General features: G+C 46.1%; 1 protein-coding gene and 1 pseudogene across 14 annotated transcripts in view; one reads left to right on the plus strand and one right to left on the minus strand.

Moving 5' to 3' along the window:
• The window catches only part of THRB (thyroid hormone receptor beta), a 402,102-nt gene that overhangs the window by 114,243 nt on the left and 264,777 nt on the right, over positions 1-23,082 (minus strand). For 5 of the 14 annotated variants that reach the window (XM_070072869.2, XM_070072868.2, XM_089332313.1 and 2 more), the window contains exon 3: positions 6,125-6,201. The exons of 8 other annotated variants lie outside the window; for them this stretch is intronic. The gene's annotated coding sequence lies outside the window, so the exon portion shown is untranslated. Of the gene's footprint in view, positions 1-5,768; positions 6,202-23,082 lie in introns of all 14 variants that reach the window. One more of the 14 variants, XM_070072870.2, reaches the window with a different exon arrangement.
• Positions 14,726-15,382, plus strand: LOC100350181 (complex I assembly factor TMEM126B, mitochondrial pseudogene; annotated as a pseudogene).

Raw genomic sequence — 23,082 nt, forward strand, 5'->3', positions numbered from 1 at the left:
GCTGACACTGCCAAGGGAGACTTTCTCTGCTCCCCCTTAGGCTCAACACCCAGGCAGTGGCAACTGCACAGATGAACGTGTCCTGCCCTCTTAAGGTTGTTTATTGTTCTCGGGGTTAATAAGCCCCTCCCAAGAGCCTCAGTGTTTTCATGCTGCAAAGCACAGGTACCGGGTGTGATAGGGTTCTAGTGGGAAAGTGAAAGTCTACTCCCTGCTCTCCGTTCAGTTTCTCCTCCAAAGCTCAGTGACTGTGGGTGTGTGTGACCTGCTCAGGGGTTGTAATGAAAGTTACAAGTTCCCTCTTGGTAAACAGGCAAGCCTTCTGGCTCATGCTTCCAGGGGGGTTCAAAGATACCACATGCATGTAAAATGCACTTTCAGATGCCACCTTAAGATTTTAATGGTCACTAAACTGCTAAGAGCTAATGGAAAAGATAAAAATTGATGTCCATAGAAGCGAGGAAATGGGATGGAAAGGAGATGTGGAAGCTCTTTGTGGTCTGGGGCAAAGAGGCAAGGACCTACCCACGAGCAGCTTGCTGGTCCCTTTGGAGAGGAAGAATGATGGGTTTCTAAGAAGCAAGGCTGGAGACTGAAGAGGAACCCTCCAACACAAGGCTATGGCTTAGGGCTGTCTCATTCATTCCATCAGACACCAGCTAGGGCTCTGGGTCATTCAAGATGAAATACAGAGCCTTTCCCCTGGGTGGGGGTGGGGCGCTTGGGTGACCAGCAGCATGTAGCTCAGGGACAGACGAGGTGAACAAGAGGGGTAAAAGATATTGCTTGAAAGGCACCAAGGAGAGTGGGATTGATTTTACTTCTATGAGGGGGCTCAATGGACATCTGAGCTTGGCTCTGAAAAAAAAAAAAAAAGAGAATAAGCTGGTATTTTCTGGGAGTGAGAAGTATCACTTGGGAACAACACAAGAGCACAGGGTACATGATTTTAGAGGGAGGGGCAAGTGGCCAAGAATGTTGTCTCTTGAATCCCTTCAGTGCTGTAGCTTTCCTTGGGCACAAGGAAACACAAGGGCTAACAGGTGTGTGGTCCCAGCAAGTACACGGTTTTCCAAGGAGGGTGTTTGTAGCTTTTTCGATCCACCTTCCTTGGTTTTCGTTGCCTGGCCTTGCTTAGGAGGAAAGGTAGCGGAGGTTCTGCAGGCTGACGTGTCTGCACGGTGAGACTAACAGAGCGTATCTAGTCACCTGCAAGTGTTTCACAGGCCCAGAGAGCTGTGGCTGTGGGGGGTTGAAGGCAGGAGGACCCTTCACAAACACTTCTCTTGATTAACTTGGAAAGGTTAGATGCCCATGTGTTAGGTTATTCCAGACTCTAGCCTGACACTGGTACCCCGGGAAGGCTCTCGGAGAAGGACTGATCCTTCTCACCTGGAGGGCAGCAAATGTAGAGGCAGCATCAGTGGCCACTCTGAACTTCCTAAATGGAAGGATTTTAGAGGCCACCTTGCTTAGGTGAGGGCATAGATTGGGGCTGTACCTTGAAGTTGTGTTTATGCAGCAGGCAACTGGTATCATGGGGTGTTGGGCACTGCTGAGAATTTTGGGTGGGACCAGAGCTCCTTATCCCTCCTGCTGGGGAAGGCAGGGGCTCCCCTCAGAGTGGGCTGCCCCCCATGCCAGGAAGTAGGAAGCCTGTGGGTTCTGGGTGCCTTTGCCCTCACTTTGGGAAGTGGAGTTTCCCCTTCTCTACCGCTGTCTCTCATAGAGAATGACCTAATTGCAGCGAGCCTTGACCCTGACATTTGGGAAGCATTTATAAGGGCAAGGTCCATCCCAGGTGTGGAGGAGACCTTGGGACCGGGGTCACTCCAGAGGGTTCATATTCCCAAGTCTCAGTTCTGGAGTGTGGGGATCTTAGAGAGGTTCCTTCATGGGGCTTCATTTGTAAAGTGGAACCATAATCGCTGCCCTCCCAGGGTTAACCTGGGGGTGGGGAGGAGGCAAGGGAGTTGGAAAGTGCTGTGTGAATGCTAAAGCCGGGCACCGACATGAGGTGCTAGAAGAGTTTTTCATTATCATGGTCACTCTCACTATGATCTGCTCATCTCCTAGCCAGACTCATCACCCCCAATCAGAGCACAAGTAACTGGAACTGTTATCCGGCCTCTACTTTAAGGTGCCCAGAGGTGGGCTAAGGACTCGTGCACGGCACAGAAGACCATGGCCTGGGACACCATCAACACCAAGATAAACTGGAGGTGAACTTGCTTCTCCCTCACCTGCCACTCTTCTCCTTCAAGGCCCTTTTTGATGTTTTGGGTTTTTTTCCTTTCCAGGTTATCTTTCATGTGCATTTAACCTTGTTAAGGGCAGGCAGGAAGGCTGGACATGGAAACAAATTTGTCTGCAACAATAAAGCATCCTAAATGCAGCTCCAATTGTCTTTCCTCCGGGTCTTTGCACCTTAAGAGTAAATCTAGGCCTCAGTGAGGTGAAAAAATGCAGTTGAATTTCTGATGGTAGGAATGAGTTAAGAACTCAGAAGGAAACAGAAGCAAAATGTACTTCAGTCTTACCAGGCTATGATCCACCTTTTATACTCGGTAACACTAACCCTATTTGAGAATGTAGAATCACAAATCGGTAACACGAGGGGCCCATGTTGCGGTGCAGCAGGTCAGCATCCCATATTCGAGTGTTAGTTTGAGTCCTGGCTGCTCTGCTTCTTATCTAGTTCCCTGCTAATGTGCCTGGACGACAGCTGAAAATGGCTCAAGTACTTGGTCCCTTGCCACCATGTGGGAGACCAGGATGGAGCTCCTGGCTCCTGGCTTCAGACTGGCCCACACCTGACTGTTGTGGCCATCTGGGGAGCACACCAGCAGGTGGAAAATCTCTCTCTCTCTCTCTCTCTCTCTCTCTGGCTCTGCCTTTCAAATAAATACAAGAATCTTAAAAAAAAACTCAATTAGAGGGACTCAATGCTCTCTCTGGTACCCTATGTGCACGTCCTGTCGCTGTCTCTCTCCTTCCCTTCCTCTGTTTCTGTGTCTCCCCAGGCAGAGGCACCATGGCATGTTGGAAGGAGTGAGGGCCCTGCTACTCACCAAGAGACTGGGGGTATTGAGAGTCAAGAGCTGCCTTCCTGACGTGGGCATCTGGTGCCCAGCTCAAGGGCCTGTGGGCGTTAGTGGGAGCAATGCACTTGCTTCCTCCTTCAGTGCCAGCCTCTGTGGCCATAGCCCAAGAGAACCTATTTCTGTTTGAGCACTAAGTCAGTAGGGGTTGAAGTGGGGCTCTTGGAGCCAGAACAAACCAAACAAAGAATCATCTGCCACATCGAATTCATTGTCACGCTCAGTGAAACAAGCAGCGGTTTTTAGCCAAATTATGGGATGACAGAAAAGTCAAGAAGAAACGAGCTGGGACAAGCCTTAATGAGGCCGGGCATGAAAGGATCCATTTGTCCACCTGCCATGGGCACAGTGCGTTTTCCCCATGGTCAGCTTTCTCCAGAGATGGCCACTCAGCTCAGAATGCTCCTGATAAACGCAGGCCAGTCTTAGCGGGAGAAAGCAGATGGATGGTTCTAGAGAAAAATTTCAACCCATGTCCTGCCGGCCAAAGCCCACCCTTACAATTGCTTCTACTGCCACCTGGTGGACAGAAGGATCGCTGCTTTGTGCCAAAGCAAAGCGAGGGAAAGTGTGTGTTTGTTGTGTGTGTGTGTGTGTGTGTGTGTGAGAGAGAGAGAGAGAGAGAGAGAGAGAGAGAGAGAGAGAGAGAGAGAGAGACACCAGGGAATTAAATAATTCCTGAGGAATGAGGATAGCATGCAGAACCAACCGCCAGATGCCTGCATATGTAATTGTGGTTAGGTGACTCATTGAGACACAAGCAAGAAAAACAACAAACAAGAACATGAAAATAAATCATTAGCACTGAAGCAAGTGATTTATTATTGATTTAAAATAGTGTCGTTTGATGATGAATAAGATAACAACAAACAACCCACTCCCTCCCTGGCCCTGGACGACTTCATAAAAAAGGCTACAGCACCTGCCCACTGGGTAGAGGCCCCACCTACAGTCATAACATAAAAGAAAACTCGATTTTGTGCCACGGAGACACTATCTCCCAGTCTGAGTTGGGGCTCTGCTGCCTCTGGAGTCGGCAGTGAGCTCCTAGTGGATTTTTTAGCCTGGGTGAGGAAGAATCGTTTTCCTAAGGAAGTGGTACAAAGACTGCTTGGCTCCTAAAATTCCTTGTAGATGAAAATAAGATTATCCTAATAAATATGGCTACAATTCATCACTACTTCGTCAAACATTGAGCCGAGGAGGAGGCTACATTGCAAAATTCCTACAGAAATAGGAACTAGATATTGTTCCCTCTCCTTCCTTTGGTTTCTGTTTGCTACTGCTTGGTTGAAGCCTCTTCATGCAACTTTATCAGCAAATTCAGCGGCTTCCTGTGGGGTGTCATGTGCCCGGCACAGTCACACTGAGTTTTGTTTAGAACGACTTGTTCCAAGGGTGATTTTCAGGAATGCCCTTGTGCGATGATTTCTTCAGATGTGCAAGAATGAACCTAGTAAGTGTAAGTTATGCAGAACGGGTTGGGAGAGTTTAGGCTCTTCTGATTTTTTTTTTTTTAGAAAGTGAAAGGAACCTGGGATAAGGATTGAGTCACAGAATGGGAATGGGAAGAGGTGGGTAGGAAGGCTGGAGAGGAGAGAAGCCCCTCAAAGACACACGTTTTTATCATTTTCTTTTAGGGTTTTCACCCTGATATTTAAGCCAGACTTAGAGTGTACATTTCCTTATGTGTGCCGGCTTGAATGCAAAATTCTGTCAGGAAGAATGAAGTCAAAATACACTGCTCCTGGGACAGCAATACTGTAACATGGAAATACCCACCTTTTCGGGTGCGTGGTACTCCTTATGTTTAATATTTTCTTCACCATGACCCTGGTTCAGAGGAAATACTTAGATGCTGTGTTGGTAAGTAACTAAGCCCAAACAGCCTAACCAACCTATATTTGCATGGTTTCTGGCATTTGTTGCTGTGTTTTCTTCAAAAGTTAAAAGTGCCCCCGCCCCCCCCCCCCCCCGCATTGGTGTGGCACTCCCAGGGTGCCTTGGGACAGAGTTTGGGAACCACAGCTATAGCAGCTTTGGGAATCTCCACAAAGCCCAAAGATCTCCTTTCACGCCTCACTCTTTGTGTCCACCATTTAGGAACATGGCGGGGACTCTGGGAGCATCCTGGCAGGCTACAGGTGGCTCAGGACGGGCACCCAGCTTCTCCACCCTGGCCAGCACAGAGCCTTCCCTAGACCACAGCCAGGGAAGAGGTGCTCACTCTCGGAAGGTCGGACCTCTTTGAAGGTGGCTTGCGTTTTTGATGGGCACCCCTGAATTTGGGACACTCCCCAATTCACTCCAGTCCTACAGTAATAAGATGATGCGAGACACGAAGTGTCAGAGAGTGACCTTGCAGTCTGCTTGTGTGTACACAAAGGCTCAGCATGGGAGCCACAGGGAGAACGGTTCTTGGTTCGCAAGGAGGAGGTTCGTGACAGAATCGCCTGAGAGACTCTGCTCTCCATCTCCAGGCCAGGCTCAGGCCTGTGTGCTGAAAATTCCTCGTGCATGATTCTTTTGAGAACTTCTGCTCCTGAGAGAAGCAGCTGAGTTTGAACATGAGTGTGGGGACAGTTGTCACCCTCTTAAAGTCATTTGCTGAGCTGCTGTGAGCCCACCTGAGTGCCTGCTGTTTGGGACCACTGGAGCTGACCCTACCGTGTCACGTTCTGTTCAGCATCCTCAGGCCTACAGAGAACTCCTCCCTGCCTCTTGACGCCTTTCCTGGGGCAGTAGCAACGTCATGGCCAGGCTGCTTTATCCGAAGCACATTGCTAATGAAAGGCTGTTCACTGTGTGCCGGAGACCTGCTACAGGACCAACAAAGCCGCGGCAGCTTTCTGGTGCACTTGGGGACTCAGATCACCCCCTTTTCACCTGCCCCAGGTTCTCAAGTGCGGCCCCTGGATCAGCAGAATCCGCATCACTTGGGGATATGTTGAAATGCTGAGTCTGGGCCAGCGCTGTGGCACAGTAGCTAGGCTAAGCCTCTGCCCGCGGCACCGGTATCTCACATGGGTGCTGGTTCATGTCCTGGCTGCTCCTCTTCTGATCCAGCATCCTGGCTGATGGCCTGCTTGGGCCCCTGCACCTGCATGGGAGACCCAGAAGAAGCTCCAGATCAGCCCAGTTGTAGTCATTTCGAGACCATTTTGGGAGCAAACCAGTGGCTGGAAGATCTGTCTCTCCCTCTGTTTGTAACTCTACCTCTCAAATAAATAAATATCAACTCATAAAAAGAAATGCAGATGCTGAGTCGAATGAGGTGGGGGTCCAGCAGCGTGCATTGTCATAAGCCCTCCAGGCAATGCTTCTGATACATGCATGGCTCTGAGAGTGACCGCTTTATAGCATTTCTGTCTTCCTCTGCCCACTGACAACTGAGAAAGTCTTCAAAAGGCAGGGCCCACTCTCCTTCCTCTCCCCACAAACTAGCACAATGGTCTGCACATAGTAGGACTTCAGGAAGCGCTTGTTATTTATTATAGCCAGGCAGCTCTGGCTCGGGTTCCTGAACGTAAATAAGCAGTGCCTTGGGTGCCACCTCCGAGGGGCTGCCCACGGTGGGTGGAAGTCGTCTCCCATGTCTTAGGGGTCCTATTATCCATATTTACAAATCAGCTCTTGCTAAATCCTCTCCAACGTTTTGACATTCCTTTCAGCTCAGGAAGCCAAAAAACAAGATGCCATGGTTTAGCCAGAGTCTGTTTCCTGCTGGGGGAGGGGCCTTTCTGCATGATTCTTAAATTCCATACTCCCAGCGTGGTGATTATTTTCCAAACAATGGGAGGAGATTGCTGATTCATGTTTGGCTCTCGGCTCCAAGCATCTTTTTCCCCTCCCGCTGTACTTGTGCCGATGCACACAATAATGTTCTATTCATCCCTCGGAATTAGAAATGCCAACAGCTCAGCTATGCGACGGAAGGTTCCCCCTCTTTCCCGGGCTTATTTAAAGCCTTCTCACAATTAACACACTCTGAAATATTACACGGTCTTTACTTCGAGCCATTTGGCTTGGGCAAGGATGGTGAGACTTTATCTTTGTATCAGCACCCCCTTGCACAATGCCTGGCACACCACCACGATTTTTCTTATAAACTGTCGAGTGAATCTCATATTCACTTCCTGAGGTTCAAGTCTTAACCTTCTATTCTGTCTTGACAAATCACAAGCCCCTCTTCAGTACAAAGAGAAAGCCTGCCTCTCACACTCAGGGGCTCACCTTTGGATCCAGCTAAAGACGGGGCTTGACTCAAGGTCAGCCGAGCCAGGTGGGTTCCAGCCAGCCCCAGCCTGCTCTGCGCACGGTCTGCAGTGCCAGCCCTGCCACCGCTGTAGCAGGGAAACCTCTGGCTGCCACTTGGCACAGCCTCACCAATCGGCCACAGACCTCATCTTGGGGGGTGGCGGCAGGGGTGGGGGTGGGTTGTTTCCTAGCAGCAAAGTCAAACCAGCATGGACACTTAGTGGTCCAAATGCTCCCCTGGGCATCCAAGTCACCTGGGCAGCTTGGAGGGAGCCCAGCGCTCCGGCTGTGCCCCAGACCACTGAGTGTTTTGGAGTTCACGGCTGCCTTGAAGCGGCCTCTACAGTAGTACCCGTGAGTTCCACTGTGTCTGCTCGTCTCCTTCTCTCTCTTCACGATGACGGTCGGGGTGGTCCCAGTGCAGTGCAGTTCAGCTGCTGCCTCCCCTCTGTTCCCTCCCTCCTCTCTCTGGTTCCTCTCCCTCTTTCAGCCTCACCATCCTGCAGGCTATTCCTTGAACACGTCATCTATGCCTCTCACCAGAGGGGTTTTGTGGCAGAAATTTTCCTCTGTCCCGAATCCTGAAAAATCTCCAGACCCCTGCTCAGGTAGCTCCTTCAACTCTGTTAAGTCTTGCACACCCCAACTCCCCAGTCCGTGCTATATCATGGCCCTGCCTGTCTAGACCCCTCACCCTGCTCTACTCCCCACAGTCATTGGCATCTTTCAACTTGCTCCCTGCTTCACTTCTGTACTTGACCACTGTTGTCCTGTTGTTTTGTCACCCCTGCTAGGAAGTCGCTTCCAGGGGGACAGGAATCTTTATTTGGTTCACTGATGACCCCCAGTGCTAGCACTGCGTGTGGCACACAGTAGGCCCTTAGTAAACACAAGCACCTGTTACGTAAGAGCAGTGCACACCTTTGTAGGTGACAGCAAAAGGCTGGTGCTGAGTGGAGGAGGGGAGGCTCAGTGAAACATGAAGAAAAGGAATTTTCTAAAAAAAATGACTGATATTAAGTTCACATTTTGGCCAGTGCCACGGCTCACTAGGCTAATCCTCCGCCTGCAGCGCTGGCACCCTGGGTTCTAGTCCCGGTTGGGGCGCAGGATTCTGTCCTGGTTGCTCCTCTTCCAGTCCATCTCTCTGCTGTGGCCCGGGAAGGCAGTGGAGGATGGCCCAAGTGCTTGGGCCCTGCACCTGCATGGGAGACCAGGAGAAGCACCTGGTTCCTGGCTTAGGATTGGTGCAGCGCGCTGGATGCAGCATGCTGGCCATAGAGGCCATTTTGGGGTGAACCAACAGAAGGAAGACCTTTCTCTCTCTCTCTCTCTCACTGTCCGATTCTATCTGTAAAAAAAAGGACACATTTTGTCATTTGCCTCTAATTACTAGGGACTGAACTGTGCACTTTCAGAGCAGAAAGTGGGTGAGCACTCGAGGGCTGGGTGGTGAGAGTGAGACTGGGGGTTGGTCTAGGGATGGGGATTCACCACTCATGGGTGCAAGGGTTCCTTTTAGGGGAATGAAAATATCCTAAAATGGGATTGTGATGATGGCTGCACAGCTCTGTGCATATGCTACAATCCATTAAATTGTCCACGTTTGATAGGTGAACATTGTAATGTAATATGTCTCAACACAACCACTAAAAATGCACTGTAAGTGACAGACACAAGCTAGAAAAGAAACACAGGCCACTGTTATTCCATAACTGGCATAAGGGTTGTCTCTGGCTTGGGTTTTAAGTGGCGGATGGGAGAGACTTCCTTAGCCTATTTGCTGCCAGGGACATTGATTTGTTGATAAAGAAATGTAACTTAAACTTCTTGATCAAGGCTTAACTCAAGAGTAATTTATTTGGACTAAACAGCTCTCCTTAACAACTCCCACATCTCCCAAAAGTCTTTTTTTTTTTCAGGACTTCAGGGCTGTTTGGGAAAATAAGCAGCCACTCTGCATGAAATGAGCTTTGTATAGATTTTCCACTTTCAAATTTATCATGCCAAGACAAACTCTAAGTACGGTGCCATTTTTACTAAGATGGCCAACTGTCTTCCACATCTCCAAGGTTACCGTGTCTGTAGCTGTAGACTGAGATGCTGCCGGCTCATAGCCCTGGGACCTGATGATCTGATAGCCTATATGGAGTACTAACAGCACATTGCGATATGGATACTAAGAACTCAAAGAAGACCATTTTTCCTCCTCTGGGAGTTCAGCAGCACTCACCGTTGAGCTCCAAAGGGGGACAGCCTTCTTTCTGCTCCTCTATGCAGGTCTCTGCTCAAAACCTTGCCAGAGCCCTGCCAGAGCACAGAGGTTCTGGGTGAACTAAGGTCAGGAGGCTGCCAAAGGCCTGGCTTCAGTGTTCTCACTAGGGACTCTCTAAGGGTGAGCAATGGGACGCTGTAAGGGGGTTCTTAGGGACAGCTGCTACGGCTCCAGAGAATTCCAGGAGGACACAGCTGCTATGTCATCAATAACCAGGACATCTGAAGGAACGGATCTTCAGAGTAGTTTCCTTCACCACGATGAAACAGGTCTAGAGGGACAGAGAACCTTGCTTTGTCTGGTGGCTGGAGAAAGGACGAGTTGGAATGCCAACCCAGGACGGTGCTCTGAACTGCTGAGTCGCACTGCTCCCCACTGCCATGTCCACACTACTCATTTGGGTGAAGGACACAAAGATGACTGACACCTACCTCTTCCTTTATGGCAAGTACAGCCTTGTAGAGATGACAACACACACACACACACACACACACACACACACACAAGATTCCAACAGAGGAGGTTGTACCTGGTCTACCGTGAGTGCAGAGTGCCATCGGAGTGTGTGGAAGACAAGAGTAACTTAAAAAAGAAACACATGCTATGCAGATCCTCATGGCTCCCTGCCCTGCCCATGGGGCATGCCAGTCTTCTTGGTAAAGATCTAATTTCAACTGAGCACCTTTCAGAATGTGGGCTAGGTGACGTGTAGGTGACAAAGCAGAAATAGTTCTGACCGTATAGCCTGCATCACTGGATACAATATCTATACCAACTTGTTTGAATATTTGTACATTTGCTCTCAAAGAAGAATAGTATGTCCCTTATGGACATATTATAAGGATTAGATGAGTTCATATGAGAAAAGTAATTAGGACACTGCCTTGCAGATAGTGAGTCCTCAGTGTGCTTGAGTTGTTGTTAACACATGGTTGATCACGGGTTCTGCAGAACTGAGTACTGGTGGTAGAGGCCTAAATCCACCCAGTCCTGGTATTTTGCCTGCATGGCCAGAGAAGAGCTGGCACTTGACGCAGTATTTTTGTCCTAGGAAGGGCATTGGGGGAAGGGAGAAGAGTGTTCACTAAGTGCTGTTGCCACCTGTTGAAAGCTTGGTTTCCTTCATGCATAGGCTGCAGAGTTGTAGTTTTGGTAAATAGCACCACATCAGATATGACATTTGTCAGAGCAAAATGATTTCTTACAAAATAGTTGCTAACATTTGGAAAGAGTGGGATTTCCAGGCCATGGTAGCTACTGTGTAAGACTGGATGAGGAGACAACTCAGTCCCCTGGGGACAGCAGGATTTGTAAAACTGACTCTTTTAAGCAGTGCTACGATAATTAATGGGTCCCATCTGAAATCTGTGTGGACCGCAGCTGCTATTTCCCCAGCGAGAGAACACCTAAATCAATATTTTTCACAGCTTCAACTTTCCCTCATAGAACACAGCTTTTATGGATGTGATCTGGGATTCTCCACTTGTCCCATCTCTAGAGAAAAGGGCAAGTTTATTGTAAACAAGACCCACTTACTAACTTATTTGCTTGTATGAAAAGGAAAGACAGTGGCCTTGGGCATCGACTTGAATTGCTGATCCTACCTATCACAGAAACATGAGTCATTTGATTCTCCAGGAAACAATTCCTGCAGCTTGAAGACAAAGATTTCCAGAGAAAGGGGAATAGTACAGTTTCTAAAACACCATAAAAATAACGTATATCCCACAGGAAATGCACAAATGTATATCTGGGACTATCTCTCAGCTCCAAGGCCAAAGCCAAGTAGATAAAGCGTGGCTCTGGGTTTTTTAATCAAAATTTGCAACAAATCTAAGGAGTTTCTATTTGTGTGTTCAGGGAAGCTGAGCAGAGAGGGAAGAAGATGACACTTTAAATATATTAATCACCACCCAGTTTGCACATCCCGTGTACAATATGGTTCCCTAAAAAGCAAGGATAATAATAATGAAAATAATAGACAACAAAAGCTATAACAGCATTTACTGAGTACTTACTATGTGCTCGGGATTCTGCCACTTGTCCTACATATGCTAGTTCCTTCCTTACTCTCAACAGCCTTTGAAGATGATACTGGCTCAGTTTTATAGGTGGGTGAACTAAAGTTACGAGAAGTGACATCCTTGTCTGAGACTGCAAAGATTTTTAAAGTGGGAGAGCCAGGTCTCAAGGACCCAGATTTTATGCTCCAAATCTACATGCATTTCTGCTTTCTCTTTATATGAGTTATTTCATCGGATGCTCACGATCTCCCCTTGTTACCTCTTTTGCAGGTAAGATTTTGAGGCTCAGATGCTGAACGTCTAAAGAGCAACACTGGCACACGGGACAGCGAGGACTTAACACTGTGCCTCCTCTAACCCAAACTCCCGCCTGAAGAATGAGGGCTTAAATCTGTTCCTAACAGAATGTTGAATAATTTTGATGTCACTACCTACGAAGACAACAATTGAACAACTGATTAACAATCACACCTACAGGATACTTTTTTTTTTTTTTAAATTAAACTTCCAGCTCAGAATATGAAGCAACTAAAATTGCGCTGCCTAAGAGACGGGATTTGGTCAGGCTGACACAAACCATTTTTAAAGTTCATTCTTTTGAGTCTGAAACTTTCACACACAGCCAACCTTGTATCAGCGAGACACTTATTACTTATGCGTCAGGGAGACATTCTTTGTTAGCCAGATGTTTTTGAGTTCAGTAGAGGTTACATGGCTGTTCAGAAAATTAGATGTTCTATTAATAATTACTGTTCCTTCTGATTGAGAATATTATTCCTATTATCTCAGGGTCCGGTTCATGAGAATAATACACCTTACGAATGTACTAATGGGGTGGGAGTTTGTATGAACTGTCCTTAAGTCTCCACCCCTCACAAATTGTCAGGCTCAATCCTGTTACGGATGCTGCTGGAGACATTTCTAGAAGGATTACCAATGAACACTCTCCTAAAAGGAAGCTTCTTTTTATGAAAAGCCAAGGGGGATTTGGAAGTGTAGGACAGTTGCCCAGAGGAAAGATTTAGGAGAGTACATGGGGTAAAGCTGGCTGTCACTTAACAGAACCATTGAACTTCCAACCCCAAAGCTGGCTGCCGGTTTGCACCTGCTGCCCTTGAGCTCCTCCAAGTCCACCCTTCTGTTTTCTGCTCCGTGATGCTGGGGCTGGGACTTTGCAAGCTGCTTCTGAGAGTTCTTGCTAGAGGGTGTTCTATGCAATTCTTCTGGTAGGACCCAAGGCAGAGTGGAGGTGAGAAGTGAGAAGAGACTTCCTTCCCTTACCGTCTCATGCCCCTCCTCAGAATCCTCCTGCAGCGGTTGCTAGCTGGGGCACCTGTCTCAGCATTTTCAGAAGCAGTCGGTTTTTTTTTTTTTTTTTTTTTTTCATCTCTCAGCAGTTGGCTGGCCCCTTTTCCTGAGGCTCTGAGCACCAGCTCACAGGACAGCTGCTCTGTTAATAGGGCCTGGAGTTCGCGTCTTTGCCTTCTGTCTCAGCTCAAGAAAGGAGATAGCTGCTTCCTGCAACTGGGCTACCTAGCACTCTTTTTTCCTCTTGTTCACTGCTCCAATATCTATGTGAGGGGTCTTCAGGAAGTTCATGGAAAACGTATATGATGAAAAACTATGCGTGCATTTCAAAACCATTTTTGAGTGGAAGTAAACTTAACTCTTAATTCCATTTTCCCATGAACTTTTGGGAACGCTCTCATATAACAAGCAATTCTCTGAACTAAATCCTTTTGAATGTGACTTTGCTTTTCTGCTTGGACCCTGACTGTTGCTTGTGGGTGGCAGGCTTGCAGCAGACAGCAGCTCCCAAGCAGTGCAGCGGCAGAAGCGATGCGATTGACTAAATTCAAACTCGTCCTGCTCAGTCTAAGAAATGATTATTTCCAGCCACAAACCGAGCCTGCTTAACAGGCTTTGTGTTCCTTGAACGGTTAGGTAGATAGCTTTCAGAAATGATATTGGAATAATATTATTAATACTGTTAATCTAGGTTTTCACACATAAAAAAAGAGAATAACAGAAAAAACAACTATAAAATGGAACCAATATTAGATGATTAAAAAAAAAAAACTTTCCCAGGAGGGACCGGTAACCAATCTTCCCACGATACAATCAACTTAGAAGCAAGTGAACAAACAAAAAGAATAGCAGATACATACAAAAAGAAAAATTACAATTAGCAGCAAACCCAAAAATTCTCTCTCTTTGTCTGAAAGGTAAATAAAACTAAAACAATAATACTTATAGTTAAATATATAAAGAATAATTGTGATCTATGTATGATCCTCAATGCAGTACTTAAAGGAAATGTCATAGTACATTAAGGCATAGTATTTGTTTTTTATGACTTAAAAATAAGTGAGTTAAGCATTTTTAGGAAAAGGACTATAAAGTAAAAGAAAGCTAGAAAAAATTAATAAAGACAAGGCCAAAAAGTGTCTAGAATTAGAAAACATGAGCGTTGTAACAGAACTGATAAGTAAATATATCCAAAAGTGGATTCCCTGGAAAAAATAAAAACAAAAGAATGAATAGATTTACTATCAGATAATCTAATTAATAAAAGTAAAAGAGAAATAAGGAATAAGAAAGGGGAATTAGTTACAGATGCTGAGAATTAAAACAATAATAAGAAATGATTTTGAGCAATTTTGTGCAAAAACATTGGATAACCTTGATCAATTTGATTTTCTTGAAAAAATATAAAGTGGAAACAAAAAGACAAATTTGTACAGATTAATAACTTTGAACAAATTAAACATGGTCAAGGAATTGACAGTGACTACGCCTTCCTGGAAAATGCCAAATCCAGATAGCTTTACGTCTGACTTAAAAAATTTGAAACTTTTTAAAAATATAAAGAAAGAAGAAACTTTCCCAGTGATTTTTTTGTGAAACCAGCATAATTCTGATACTAAAGCTATAAAAAAATCAGAAAACAGAAATCCGTCTAGATCAATTACTTGTATGATGCAAAGATCTTAAGTATCAGCAAATAGCTCTTAAGGATTCAGAGAACAACACAACAAGCAAAATGGGATAGTTCCACAACAGCAGGGATGATCAGCATGAGGAGTGAGGTGAAGCCTGCTCCAGACCTGAAGGATGCAGGTGTGGTGGGGCCATTCGGAGCTGGGGAAGTGCCCAGGGGCGCTGGATGGCAACGCACACTCATGTCAGCCCAGCCCTCCTCTATGAGATGCCAAACGCAGAAGACCCAGGGTCATCAAAATGACAGAAACAAAACCTGAATATCTTAGAAAAGACCTTAGATATACATGGAACAGTGTCCCTTGGAACAACAGCTGGTTTCTCTGACATATTGGCAAGCTTAATTTTCAGGTAAAACATGGTGCTTTGAAGACATATGCGTCATTGACTACACTTCCATTTTTGTCTACTATAGTTGCTTACAAGCTCCTTGTAAGTGCTGTTTTGTACTCAGGTAATAGAAGCAAGGGAAATTGTGTCCTTAGAAGTTCACTGATTGGCATAGTATGAGGTGTTTTATATCCCCATGGTTTGGCTTTTTCTAAAAATGGACATCTGGCAGTCAGGTATCATACAGTTCTAAGGGCCATCCAAAGGAAGGGTTTTACTTCATTGTGCTGCTGTGTCAAACAGAGATGGAAGCAATGGTAAATTCTCTAGTCTCCCAGACAGTGTGTGGAATACTTACTGGTCTACAGCATTATCCAGTATTCAAAGACACTTGAGAAAACTGTACATGAAAGTTAACCGAAGACTGAATAGATACTGACTCAGCACAATGTTTGTGTTTTTTATTATATTTCTTATGATGAGCACTTGCATATTGTTAAAATAATTAAAAGTCACTCTGGACAGATGATTTGTTTCTGTCTCTTTTACCAGCTATATAGCAGATACTTAATACTTATTCAGAAATTCAATAAATATAAATAAAAATAAATGTGAAAAATATGAGGAATGCTAAAATCATAGTAGTAAATCTACTAAGTGTAAAAGTATTTGATCTCCTTGCAATGTACTAAAATGGCATGTGATAACATTTACTGCTTGTTCTTGCTGACTGGAAAACCCATAGGAGGTTAAGACTATACAAATATTACCCTGATATAACTGAAAGTAGATGAACAATTTTGAAAAAGATGAGTAATGAGGGAAAATCAAGTCTATCAGATATTAATAAAGAGATGCAAGACTATCATATCACAGTGCCTTAACAACTAAAACAGTGCAGCATTGATGCAGGAAACGGTAGCAGATGAATGGGGCAGGACATGAATTCAGAAACAGACCTCAGAATACGTACAGAGACGTACAGTATGATAAAGGGTAGCTTATTCAATTTGCTTATTAATTACTTATTAAATTAAAATGGGATAAATAGTCAAGAAAACAATCAAAGTTGAATCCAAAACTCATATCCCATACCTGATTAAATATCAAGTGGCTACAAAATTTAAATGTAACAAAAGAAAACCCTAGAAAACAACAACACTAGAATCTTTTCATAGCTTTAAAATGGTGAAGATTTTCCAACTATGGTTCAAAATCTAGAAACCACTCATGATGGCATTTGTTATACACCTGTAGCACCCTTATCGTGAACCTCTATATGGCAATACATAAAATATAAATGTCCATCAAAGGACTTAGGTAAATAATACATATGATAGTCACCCAATGAATGCTATATGAACGTTTAAAGAGTGAGAAAACTCTTCATGAGATGATATAGAAAAATCTTTAAGAAATATTATGAGCAAAGTGAAGTGCATGGCATTATATTTGAATTCATGGCTATGTATTCAAAGAGAAAGAACCACATGACCAAGGATTATCTCTGGATTGACACATGAGAAACTAACAATTGCCTGCAAGGAGGGAACCTGAGTGGTTAGCAGATGGGGTTACTGCATTCATTTTAACACTTGGTGGGTTCTGAACCATGCATAGAGTTTGTTTTCTATTTGAAAGTATAAAACAAATACAATACAATGAAGTGGATGCAAATATGGTAGGTAAATTTGTGGGAAACTCAGGGGTAATGCACACTTTATGAAACTGTGAAGACTAAATACAATATTGCAAGTGGCATAAAAATAAATGCTAGAAAAGAAATAAAAGGTACATATGGTATAAATTTTTATACCTATAAAGGTAAATATTTGGGCTTTTTTTTTTGTCTATTGAGTATGACTCTATATGAAGGGCTGCAAACTCAGCTGCCTTCAGGGGCTGAGCATTCTTTCATTCAACAGACGTCAAAGTACCAGCAGTGAGTCAGGCACCGGGAATATAGCACTAAACAACTACAGGGAGAATAAATCTCTGCTCTCATGGAGTTGTTAGTCTCGAGGGAGATGGCCCTGGCAATGCCAGCAATCAATACCACATGGAACTACAAACAGTGACGGGGGTGAGCATGGGGTTTGAAACAGTGAGGTCACAGCGGCCAGTGGGGGCAGTGTGGGGTGCTGGTGTTGTTGCCTCCTTTGGGAGGAAGGCAGCAGGCACCCTGCTCTAGGAGAACACGGTCATGTGGAGCTGTGGGAATAGACTTTTCCAGAGGGGACCAGAAATCCAAATTTGTACTTGAAATTGCCTGATTTTTAAATCATGACTCAATTTTAAAATAAAACCACCATGTTGGCCAAACAAAACACATCTTGCTGGCCAAGGCTGGCTCAGTGGATGGCCAGTTCAAATCTCTAAAAAAAAGTGAGATTTAGTTTTAAAGCAAACATGCAAGTCTTGTAAGCCTTGTCATCTTACGAAGCTGTGTGCATTTTCCATTTCTTCCAATGTTTCTGGAATGCCTCACCAGGAACTGATCGCTCCCCAAGCATCACAGGAGAAAACCCGTGTCACTTTGGACTTACATCCCGTTTGGACCCGGATTATATTTACTAGATATGATACTTCATCACATTCGGGTTTCCTAAAAACAAGATCTACCCTCAAATGTCTGAGGATATTTAATGGTATACTCTTTTTTTTTTTATTATTTATTTTTTTGACAGGCAGAGTTAGACAGTGAGAGAGAGAGACAGAGTTATAGACAGTGAGAGACAGACAGAGAGAAGGGTCTTCCTTCTGTTGGTTCACTCCCTTAATGGCCTCTACAGCCGGCGCTGCGCTGATCAGAAGCCAGGAACCGGGTGCTTCCTCCTGGTCTCCCATGCGGGTGCAGGGCCCAATCACTTGGGCCATCCTCCCCTGCCCTCCCAGGCCACAGCAGAGAGCTTGACTGGAAGAGGAGCAACCGGGACAGAATCCGGTGCCCCAACCGGGACTAGAACCTGGGGTGCCGGCGCCACAGGTGCAGGATTAGCCAAGTGAGCCACGGCACCACCTAATGGTATACTCTTGACCTTGAAGGCAACCCCAAACAAGAAGCTGCAAATATTTGGAATAAGGGTAATGCCACTAAAATTAATACATATTCTTCTAAAGTATCTATTGAAGAGGATTGCACGTCAACATATAGGAGTCAACACACTACTCCCAGCTTTCTAGGCATTGAGTAAGAGAATCAATACTTTGGTTTCATTTCATTGCTCTCAAGTTGTTTTTCTGTTCTTTGTACCTGAGTGGATGCTATAAGGCTGTTCAGTCCAGGGATCTCAGCATGCACATCTGCCCAAACAAAGGCTTTATTCCAGACACAACCAGGACGTACACCCTTTTTATTTTCCTATGACCAACGGCTCAGTTTCTGTGGTCAGCTAACGACATTAGTCATGTAGAATCACGGTGAGGAAGAATGCAGAACTTTTAATGAGCTTGTGACAGCTTAGGTTTTCCTCCCTAACAAGATGTATGAATCAGAAGCCACAAGTTGGAGCTTTGGAAATATTTGTTCTTCAGAAAACACACACTGCACTTATTATTATTTGGTACATTCCCATGGAAATAGAGTGTCCTTGGGAAGGGGTCCACCAAGATACTGACTTTGATGCTGTCAAATGCTCATCTGTCCCTTGTTCTTGGTTAATGACAAATCTGCACAATATTTATCTAATCAGTCAGTATCTACACTAAAGTTCATTATCTTAGATCACATACATTGTAGCTATCTGTTTATCCATTCACCTGTCCCTCCCTTCCTCTATCCATTCTTTCATGAAACACTGTTTGAGCACCTACTATTGATCTACTACAGTGCTAGGTGCCAGGCACACAGTACAAAATGAATGTAATGCCTTATACCTTCTCATAAGGAGCTTGTTGTCCTTTGGGAGACAACACTAGATTAGGCACGTTAACTATGTAAAAAAAAGTCAGTGTAAAATTACAGGCATGGTGAGTGTCACACGGGCAAGACAAACACGCGGAATTTGACTTGGGGAAGGAAACCCCCCTAGAAGAAGTAAAGAGAGGGAAAAGATCCCCAGAAGGGCCTGCTAGGAGGAGCTTCAAGGACAAACAGGAGGAAAAGGACAAACAGCTGGAAAGAGACAAGAGCAATCTCAGATGTAGGTTCCAGGCACATGGGAGGGAGCCTGGCCTTGCACAAGGGGTGAGAGGAGGCAGGTGCAGGAGAGGGAGTGGGGCTGGGAGCACACGGGAGGAGGCGGGCGAGGCAGGCAAGAGCCTGGCCATTCAGGGGGGATTAATATTTGTCCTAAGTTAGAACAGGTTGAAAGGTCCTAAATGAAGGAAATGGAAATAATTGGATTTGCCTTTCAAAAATCGCCAAAGTCATTGCATTGCAAGGGTTGGGGAGGCCTGCATTAGCAGATAGGTGAGTGATGACTGAAGTGCCTGCGAGGGTGACACAGATTTCCAGCTGCAGGTGGGGTAAGAAGGTCCTGCACTACTGAAAAGTCAGGAGGCAAAGGCGAGTTAGGCAGGCGGTCTCAGGATCAAGTGCACAGGCGTGGGCATGGGAGAGGTACAAAGCACGCAGTTACACCATGGAATCCAAGGAAGGGTGCAGTGTGCAGAAGCAGAGAGCGGCTGGGGTACCGAATGCTGCTGAGGGGGTGGAGAAGATGATGGCTGGGAGATGGCCACTGACTTGGCAGCGCGGGATCCATCAATGACATCAGCAGGGTTGCCCAGTTGGCGGGAGCAGCTGAAGCCACAGAGATTGGTTGAAGAGTAAATGGGAGATGAGGACACAGAGACCCTGGTCTCTGGTGACACTGTGAGGAGCTTGGCTGTGAGTGGAAGGAGAAATGACTGGGAGTTAGATGCAGGGAATGTGTGGATGCTGGGCCTATGTGTCCATAGATTTATACATGTTTAGTTTAGAGGAGGTGTGGGAGAAAGGCAGAGAGAGAGGAGAGAAGAGAGAGAAGGAGAGAGAGAGAGAGAGAGAGAGAAAGAGAGAGGGGGGAGGAGAGAAGAAGAGAGAGAGGTAGAGAGAGAAAAGGAAAGGAAGGGAAGGGGTATAAGATAAGAGAACTGAAGAGAAGAGATTGCGGGGTGGGTGTTAAACACTTGCCTAGGTGTGTTCCAGAAGGGATCGCTCTTCTATTGTCATGGGAGGAAGGCAGGAAGGCCACATACTGCAGGGGGGTTCAAGTGTTTGGTGTCAGGACAACTAGAGTTTTATGAGATAGGTTGCATTTTCTCAAAAATAGGAGATAAGGTTATCTGAGGAGGGCATGGGGGGACGGGGTAGTTAAAGGTTCAAGGAAGACAATGGAATCTAAACCAAGATTTTTTTTTTTTGACAGGCAGAGTGGACAGTGAGAGAAAGAGAGACAGAGAGAAAGGTTTTCCTTTGCAGTTGGTTCACCCTCCAATGGCTGCTGCAGCCGGCGCACCGCGCTGATCCGAAGCCAGGAGCCAGGTACTTCTGGTCTCCCATGGGGTGCAGGACCCAAGCACTTGGGCCATCTTCCACTGCACTCCCTGGCCACAGCAGAGAGCTGGCCTGGAAGAGGGGCAACTGGGACAGAATCCGGTGCCCCGACTGGGACTAGAACCCCGTGTGCCGGCGCCGCAAGGCAGAGAATTAGCCTAGTGAGCCGCGGCGCCGGCTCAAAACCAAGGCTGTGAACAGAGACGTTTGGTAGGACCTCAGGGCAATGCTGGTGGTTATCTGGATTCACAGCAGTACCATTCAGCTCTGTTCAGTGACACTGTGTTTTTTTTTTTTTTTTTTTTTTTTTTTTTTAAGATTTTATTTGAGAGGTAGAGTTACAGACAGTGAGAGGGAAAGACAGAGAGAAAGGTCTTCTTTCCATTGGTTCACCTCCCAAATGGCTGCAAAGGCCGGAGCTGTGCTAATCTGGAGCCAGGCGCCAGGAGCTTCTTTCTGGTCTCCCATGTGGGTGCAGGGTCCCAAGCACTTGGGCCATCTTCTACTGTTTTCCCAGGCCATAGCAGAGAGCTGGACTGGAAGTGGAGCAGCTGGGACTAGAACCAGCGCCCATGTGGGACGCCGATGCCACAGGCGTAGGATTAACCTACTGTGCCCTGGCGCTGGTCCCTGACACTCTCTTTTTAATAGCTGGGCTGGCTGAACTCTGGGCAGGAGGTTAGGAGGACCTGGCTGAAGGGCTGAGACAGCCACAACTTATCATGGGACCTCACACTGGGCTGGTTCCCAGTTTCCTCAACTTATCAGATGATGACATCAGAGTTGATGAGACTTAAAGTCTCATACCAGCCCCAAAGAACCACAAATGTCCCCCACATTCATGGAGAGGCCCTTATAGCTCACCCAGAGTTTTCTGCTGATATATTTAGTTTAAACTTCAAGATGAAACAGATCTTCTAAAGATCTGTAGAAAAACACATTTCATAGGAAAGAAAAGAAAATTGCATCACTTCTATGGCTATCCTCAATAGGATATAATATTTGCAATCTCTACAATTGAATCACAGGATGGCAAACTTTTTTAACAGAACCAGGTAATAAATAGGCTTCTTAGACAGTCTTTTCTGCAACTACTCCACCAGGCCATATAAGGCAAAAGCCACCACGGATAATGCTAAGTGATGAGCACAGCCCAATAATACTTTATTTACAAACACAGGCAGCGGGCAACTTTGCACAACTTACACTTGGTGGATTATAGAATGCACCAAATACTCTAAGCAAGCAAGTGGAAGTGCGCTGTAAACACACTTGGGACATCTTCCACGGGCACTTTGAGGCCTTGTGAGTTACATGAAGGTATTTCCAAAAGTTTGTCCAAAACGAAACTGAAAGAGAAGCTTATTTTGAAAGCTTATGTTTGGCAGCCTGGACTAGTCTTTCTATGCTGTGTATTCCCCATGAGCTTTGTGAAGATCCTCACTTGCTTTGCTGGAAAGACTGGGGGGCTCAGGGAGGTGGCCGGGCCTCTCAGGCACAAAGCAACACTTCCAAAACAGCAAAGGCTTCAGCAAGAAACTGCTTGGCTTTTTGAGATCAAATGGGTGTAAAGCACTCTCTTTGTCTTCAGCTCTTTATCCTGAGTGCCTTTGAACAGATCTGAGCAGGGCAGGAAGAGAAGGTAGGAGGAAGCACGCCAGGAAGCAGGGTCAGGCTGAGCGGTTGGGGCCCAGCAATCTTGTAGGGGAAGAGGGGAAACCTACAAAGGGCACCCAGCGATGCAAACGACGCCTGAGAGCCCGCAGGCTGGGAGGGCCCTGCCAGTCTGAGGCATGGAGACAGGAAAAGTCTGAAGGGTCTGTGCTCGGGTAGCTCCCCTGGGTGGGCTTGGTTTCAAAAAGCAAAATAAACTTGGGAGACTTAGAGGAGGAAGGAAAGAAACAAACAAACATGCAGAGCTGCAGGGTAAGTTCTCTCCCAACCGGCGGTCAGGGCCTGAGCCAGGCCGCCTGATGCTGCCGGCCGTCTGTGTCTTGTCCACTGCTCTTCCTGAGGCCCTGGCTGCACCGACGCTGGCTTTGCACCCCCAGCCAGTAATAGAAGGATAAAGAGGCTACAGACCTAGAATGAGGTTACTCATAAGTAGCAAAACTGGGGCCGGTGCTGTGGCACAGTGGGTTAACGCCCTGGCCTGAAGTGGTGGCATCCCATTTGGGTGCCGGTTCGAGACCTGGCTGCTTCACTTCCGATCCAGCTCTCTGCTGTGGCCTGGGATAGCAGTGGAAGATGGCCCAAGTCCTTGGGCCTCTGTACCTTCGTGGGAGACATGGAAGCTCCTGGCTTCGGATCGGCGCAGCTCCAGCCGTTGTGGCCAACTGGGGAGTGAACCATCGAATGAAGACCTCTCTCTATCTGCTTCTCTTCTCTCTGTGTAACTCTGACTTTGGAATAAATAAATAAATCTTTCAAAACAAAACAAAACCAGCTTTCAAACCAGGTCACGTTGAATCTGGGGCGCTGCCTCCTCACCTCTCAGAAGTACCCTGCCCTTCCCAGGGATCAGAGTTGGATAGAACCCCAGAGATGCTTTGATTCAGCTCCTTATTTTTGGATGTGGAAGTGGAAAAGTGAGTGGCTTGCCCAAGGTCACACAGC

The sequence above is a fragment of the Oryctolagus cuniculus genome, chromosome 4, assembly GCF_051225735.1.
Source record: "Oryctolagus cuniculus isolate XC-2025 breed Fujian yellow rabbit chromosome 4, ASM5122573v1, whole genome shotgun sequence".
NCBI classification, from domain to species: Eukaryota; Metazoa; Chordata; class Mammalia; order Lagomorpha; family Leporidae; genus Oryctolagus; species Oryctolagus cuniculus.